Below are 6,848 nucleotides of genomic sequence, written 5' to 3'. Positions count from 1 at the left end.
TTTTTATCCATTTTTTTCACAATAACAAAAGTTGCTTCACTAAAAATGCTATAATTCACAAACTAATGATCCGACAGCCGTCAAATTTATAGACGCGTCTTTTGAAGGTTAGGACTAACTGAAAATCATATGGATTTAGTTCTGGTGCCGCCATCTATGTGTCAGGCCGGGGACTTTTCAATTGACCCTAGTACTTACTAACATTTCTTACTATCTATTACTACATGCTTGTCACTCATTAGCCTCAATTCTTCGTTTTTACTAAACCTTATTGCTCCCAAATCTTTACAAAACCGTTCATTTTTTATCAACTATTTTCCCGTATGGCTACCTATACGGGGCACGACACTATAACTTTGACTGGGGGGTTAATTTTGTACAGTTTCATACAACAACAACACTTCAATAACAATTTATTTACTATTGTGCGTTGTGCAGGTGTTTTACAGATTGTTTGATTTTCAGACCACGAAATTGGGTCCTTTATATGGTTCCCACCCTAAATTGTTCTTAATTTTCTTAACCAATTTGAAATCTGCACTAACCGACATTACGCTCAACCAATCAATTTGCACATAATGATTCAATCTCATGATGGTCTAAAAAGCGTTCTAGAAAAGCTCCAGAATGTTGTAATTACGATATAAGCATACTATCGATTAGTTAGTCTAGTTTATTAATGAAATATCAAAAGTTATCAATTACTAAAACATTCGTGAAACATGGCAATCGTTTCTTAATTTATCCAGCATATGCTTACACTTTAGATTATAACAAAATGTTCAAAACCTCGCAGTGTTAGTGTGACGCCTTATTTATTCTTTAGTTTTAGAGAAAAAAAATCGTTTAAAGTTATTAATAGACGTCGATTCCCTTTCTTATGAATAGGGTAAGCTAATTTCGACGTTTATATGGGACAACTCGGTAACTACAGGAGATCTCTTTTCTTAAGACAAATTTATTAGTGTTTTCAAAAACTCCTTATCGTCTTTTGTTTCCGAGTTAGAAACGAAAGTTGGACATTTCGAATTTTGGCCACATGTCCACTTATCGATTATTTGTACCATTAGAAAAAAATACAACTTTTACATTCTTCAGGCATTTTTTTACCCAGAATAACTGGTCAGAAAACTTGAAAAAAATTATCCCCATTCGAGTTATCACATAAACTTGTATTTCTTTAACAGAAATCATACTTGGCTGTGCATTGACATTAGTTAAAAAGATAACTTTTTTTTCAAATATATTTAGGTAATATGCAGGGTCGTATTTAATGGGTAAGCATTTAATAACGAAAATAATCTTTTCGTAGTTTACCTTATGCCTTTTCTACATTGGTTTCTGATAGGTGTCTGTAATCTATATGACAGTAATTATTCATTGATCATTTAAATTTATTTTAATTTGAGTTTTCCTAGTTAAAATGGTTACGAAAATTACTAAAAATGCGACCTCTTGGAATGTTTTATTAAAAGTACTAACAATTCTCATGTGGTATCAAAAACATAGTAGGAAGTAAGAAGAACGAATTCGGGCCCCACTCAGCCAGGTCAAATATGTAAAAAAAGATACATCTAAATAGGTCCTTTGAATTGTTCTTGTTTGAATAGAGAGCTCAAAGTCCTTATGGAATAATACAAAAGCAAAAATTTAATGATAAATATATTAAAGTGTTACTAACAAGTAACAAAAATATATTTAACATTTGCTTAATGTGCGTGTCCTTTTTCGCAAGTAGTATGTAGTGTTAGGTAAATAGATTTTTAAACACAAAAAACTCATTTACCCTAGAGTGTTCTTTTAGTTCATCTAAAAAATAAAATAAAAATTTATGAGACAGCTAGAATTTACTGTATCAAACGTAAAAATCACAGCAAACGTTACGTAGGTTGGGTTGGAATCGTTGGGTGATTGACGATATATTTAAGGAACATTTAGCTGTTTCTAGATTTAAAAGAATCTTATTTAACACCCCAGTAGAGTTGAATGGAATCACATATTTAGGCAATTATTTTTTGTAGGTATTGAAGTTCACTCATTATGGGATACTCTACCTCACCTATCTACACACTATATTCCTTCTGTACTACATCTCCTAATTCAAGTTCTCTAAATATTCTTTCCACCTATCTAGCTTTTCCTCATTTTCTATCAAAATGACCCATGCCTCGTTTCTTTTATTACTGCTACTGTACCCTACATCTCTAAAATTCCTTTTAATTACAAGATAAGCCTCATATATATAGCCTTATATATTTTTTGCCCTTCTTCGTCTGTCCTGTTTTTGTATATCCGTCTTTCTTCTATAAATTCAACAATTTCGTTTGTTATCCAAGGTTTCCTACTTTCCTTTTGTTTAAGATCTAGTACACCTGTAGCTGCTGACTTTACGCACATTTTAGTGCACTATGTCCCTGTCATTCATTTCTTCCGCCTGCTTTAATATTTCGAATGTCCTTGTATCTACCTTATCACGCGATCCTCGTAATCTCTGCCAGCCTGAATACTAAAAGAAATGCTGTCCTCTTTCTGGGACTGTCTTAGTCTGGTTTCCCTTTAAGAATCCCCCCTCCATTATGGTTGAACCTATGGTCGAGCTCCTTAAATCATCGAAACTCGCAAGCCGATCCACCAACTCTAGTTTGTACAAGAGCTTCGTCAAGGTTCAAGTTCCGTCGGATCGGGATTGACATCATATCCACTTACATCGACTTAAAATTGAATTGGAAAATAACTTGAAAGGAAAAAAACCCGAACCAAAAGAAAAAAATTATTACACTCAGACTCAGCAATCAGACAAATAAAGTAATTGTCTGCAAAGGTATATCAAAGTATATCAACCAATATGTTTTTTGAATAGCGCGTGTAAATCCTGAGCAATCAGGCGGTGTTATTTAATTGTAGTTCTGTAACGCTGGAGCAAGTGCAATACCCATCACGACGAGAATTGATGTGACCTTTTTTAGAAAATCACAACGTGTCACAAACCTGCATAGACCTCGCATTTCATTCAAACCGTTAAATCCACCCATTCCCTTATTGTAAAAATTGTTGGATCTTAAATTTTTGAACTGACGCCTACATGAACTTTTTGTTTTGAAAATGTTGTCATCATTTAAATTGGTTGCTATATTTACATGACTGTTATCATGCCGACGTGTGAGTGTTTTATTTGAATTTTTATCGTACAAAGTAAAATGGGATCCGCGTTTGTCGTTTTTCAGCTACTTTAGAGGAGCTTTTTCTACTCTGTCGGATCATATTGTAGCGAGCACGAGCGTGTTTGTGTGCGATCGGGCACACGTGTGTGTGAGCGGCTTATCAATTCGCCTACTAGCCGCGGACGCCTTTCTTCATGTGCGCCGTATTTGTAAATGTGTGTGCGTTCTGGGAAAGCAGTTAAACAGTTCAAAGAAAAAGAAACTTTTCCGGACGTTTCGAGAAAATTCCCGAAAGGAAACAGAAGAGTATTTAAGGGAAGAGACGATCGCTGAGAGGGAGTAGAAATAAATTGACCGTTGCAGAAGTGAATTGAAATAAATTGACAGCGATAACAGTGAAATAAATAGCGCAGTGAATAGTGACATATCAATAGTAGTGTAAATAAATAGAATAATTCATAACCTAAGTTTAGTAATAATTTAATAGTGTTTTTAAGTTCTTCAATAATTAGTATAAATAAATAGTTTTGTCGTTATCAGTTCAGAAGTTAATTTTGTTAAACCCACGAACATTACAATATTGTTCACAGTACAACTGATGTTTACTTAGTGTCTCAAGTAAAGCTAGAGAATTAAAGTAATTGTCAACAATAATGATGCTTTCCTTGGGTACAAAGTTTAGGCACATTTTCTCAGTAGCATTGCTTCCTAGCATTTTTACAGCAGCTTTATCGCTAGCTCAAAGATAGGGGTTAAACATAACCATAAACCAAAACAAAGTCAAAACGGATAGGTTCATCGCGTATGAACTACTTCATGCTGTGTCTCCCATAATATGGTTCCATTGCTTCACCCAACGAAACACAACGGCTAAATGCATTCCGAGAAAATGCGATTTAGATGGTCTATAAATAGTCTCATTTTAACAGCTTTATCTTTTTGATCAATTACATCGTTATCGCAGAAGTGCAAAAATCTGTTGATGCTTACGAATTTGTTCCTAGACATGGCGAACGTAGCTCCCTTTGTTTCCTAATACATTCGCCTAGACGCAACTGGAACATACCCAGATAAATCATGAAAGCCTTTTTTTAGAAGCATATCTTTTAAATTCTTTATAATAAAATAACGTTTTTTTGTAAAACTACTTTCTCATCATCTATGAGAATTGTTTGGACTTTTATACTTTGCTTTAGGACACATTTGTCAATATCACTTATATTAGGTGAACTACCTTCATCGTTAGGAGCGTCGTCCTAATCACTGTCTTGTTAATCTTCTGAAGGGAAGAAGAAAGTACTATATGTAAACGCTCTGAATCCTGAACTACCTAGTGCTTGTCATCATCGGACTCATGTTCTTCTAAATAATTAACGAGTTCTCCAGCATACCTATAGAAGTTTTGAGGAGTTGAATTATTACTTTGATCTGGCAGAAGAAATTACAAAAGTACTGCATACATTCACCAAACCCAATTATTTAAATTTTTACCCCCACCCCTCCCTAAGTGCAACACAATGCACGTCCCAAAAATATCCGGGTCCCCTCTGCTATCCCAAGCTAATTCCTAAATTAGCCACTGGCCTATGCACACAAAACCCTCCCATACTTTCTAATGGTACGATATATCATACGCAAAATTTAAAGCACATTTTTGTAGATAACAAAATCTTTAATGAAATGACTCCAAACAATCTTAAGAAGCAATAACAAAATGTTTCGCTATAATACGTATACTATGTCAAAGTTTAGAAAAAACATGTATGAATGTTTTGTAATTATAACCTACCTTCTGCTCAGTTTTGGTAAACACACTCTATAAAAAACGTCTCCGATCACGAAACATTTTTACAAAACCAGTTTCAACTTTTCTTACTTATAAATTTGCTTGCAATAATTAATTCTATCCACTTGCAATAATACCTACTGCCGTTTGTTTTCAAGAATCTAACCCCAAATAACCTGATATTTTCCATGTGATTGGTCGTCCGCTGGGCGTTAATGGGTTAAGAAGTTAATTTTAATTCTGACCGTTGTTTGTTATCACGTGGTACTTTAGTTATTTATCTTATTTATATTTTAAATTTTGTGTTTGTTTTGTTTATATAGAGAAGATATTCCGCAAAAAGCAGGTATTTAAGGAAGGTGGTTGTTTTATTAGCTAAGAGTGAAAAAAAATCTTTGTACTGTTAATGCTCCTATAGAACGACAAAAACTTGAAGTTTTAACTTTATAATCATAGTTTTGTTAAGTTTCACTTCATATTTATTGATTATTTTTAGCTCTGAGGAAGTTTACATCTTAAGGCGAAACGTTGGAGAGTAGATTGTAAAATTTAATTAAAAGAACCTTCGCCCCAAATTTGGTTGTTCTTTTTAAATATTGATACCCTTGAGGAATTACTAACCAACATAGCTGGTACGTATCCTTGGTATGCATATATTTGATCAGTATTCTAAATTTCACAATGTACCATTCAAGAAAATTGGAAGTGTGACCCATAAAATAAACAATTACCGTAATGTTTATTTATTCCTCCTTCAAATATTTTCCCATTTAATAAATAATAAATCGCTAAGTAAGTAGCTACTAATTAATTATTTTCTTGCAGGGAAAAATACAACATAGGAATAAGGTATGTATGTATGTATACCTATATGTATTATAAATCATTTGAAAGTATCATACGTGCACTTTTTCCTGAACGCCTAATTAATTTAATCGCTAGTTAATTGCAAAATGTGTTGCACTGTACATTTCACTCACACGTTTTTCATTCATTTGCCAGTTAGACGTATTATCGCACAGATTTTAATTATTTATGTGCAATGTTTGATTTTTATTATAAAAGGTCAGGGTCGTGATTAAGGCATAATAAAACATCGAGTTGTACAAAGGCTCTTGCATGTTCTAACCTGACATGCTAATAGTAAGCAATATACTGTTGCTAGTGACTAATCAAACATTGTTATGCATGTATCATTTAAATAAAACATCAGCTAGTATAGACTTGCGCCTAACAATGAGATTTATGCAGGTAGGTGTTGTATTGAAGAATCTTTGAAAGAATAAAATAAGAATAGGTTGGAATGTGCAATCAACGTCTAATCATAAACGAAAGTAAACAGTATGCACAGTTGATACCCGTTCCGGTAATATGAAACTATTAAAAAACAATTTTTGGATGGTAAAACTACCCAACGATAAATGTAAAAACAATTGGTAACCGTGTGTATATTATATCAATTTGGTGAGATTTTAGGGGTTGATTATAGCATCTCGGGTACGCAATATCCCAGTATTTTTTTTCCAGCTTGAAATTTGCCGTAAATTGTGTAATGATCAATTTTAATCAAACATAATGTAAATAAGTGTAAAATAAAAAACAATCAAAAAATAATAAAACTCCTAATTTTCACAATTTTTTATTTTTATGAAACAATGTCGTCCTAAATATAAGAAATAATTCTAAAAATTACTAGTTTTAAAAAATTAAAAGGAATACTCACCCCTAATTACCACAAATAAATTTTATATGAGCGGACACGTGTTTCGCAACACTTCACACGTGGGCATTATCAACGCGAGACTTANGTGAAGTGGGCGAAACACGTGTCCGCTCATATAAAATTATTTGTGGTAATTAGGGGTGAGTATTCCTTTTAATTTTTTAATTAATATTTACCA

General features: G+C 33.1%; 1 long non-coding RNA gene across 1 annotated transcript in view; it reads left to right on the top strand.

The window, feature by feature from the left end:
- Positions 1-6,534, top strand: part of LOC108740500 — a 15,505-nt gene extending 8,971 nt beyond the window's left edge. Inside the window, exon 3 of the long non-coding RNA XR_001938340.1 lies at positions 5,444-6,534. This is a non-coding gene — a long non-coding RNA (uncharacterized LOC108740500). The remainder of the gene's footprint in view (positions 1-5,443) is intronic.
- The last annotated feature ends 314 nt before the right edge of the window (positions 6,535-6,848 follow it).

Source organism: Agrilus planipennis, unplaced genomic scaffold (genome assembly GCF_000699045.2).
Source record: "Agrilus planipennis isolate EAB-ADULT unplaced genomic scaffold, Apla_2.0 scaffold230, whole genome shotgun sequence".
Lineage (NCBI taxonomy): Eukaryota > Metazoa > Arthropoda > Insecta > Coleoptera > Buprestidae > Agrilus > Agrilus planipennis.
Note: the sequence above shows the minus strand (reverse complement) of the source record. Positions and strands in the feature narration are given on the sequence as shown.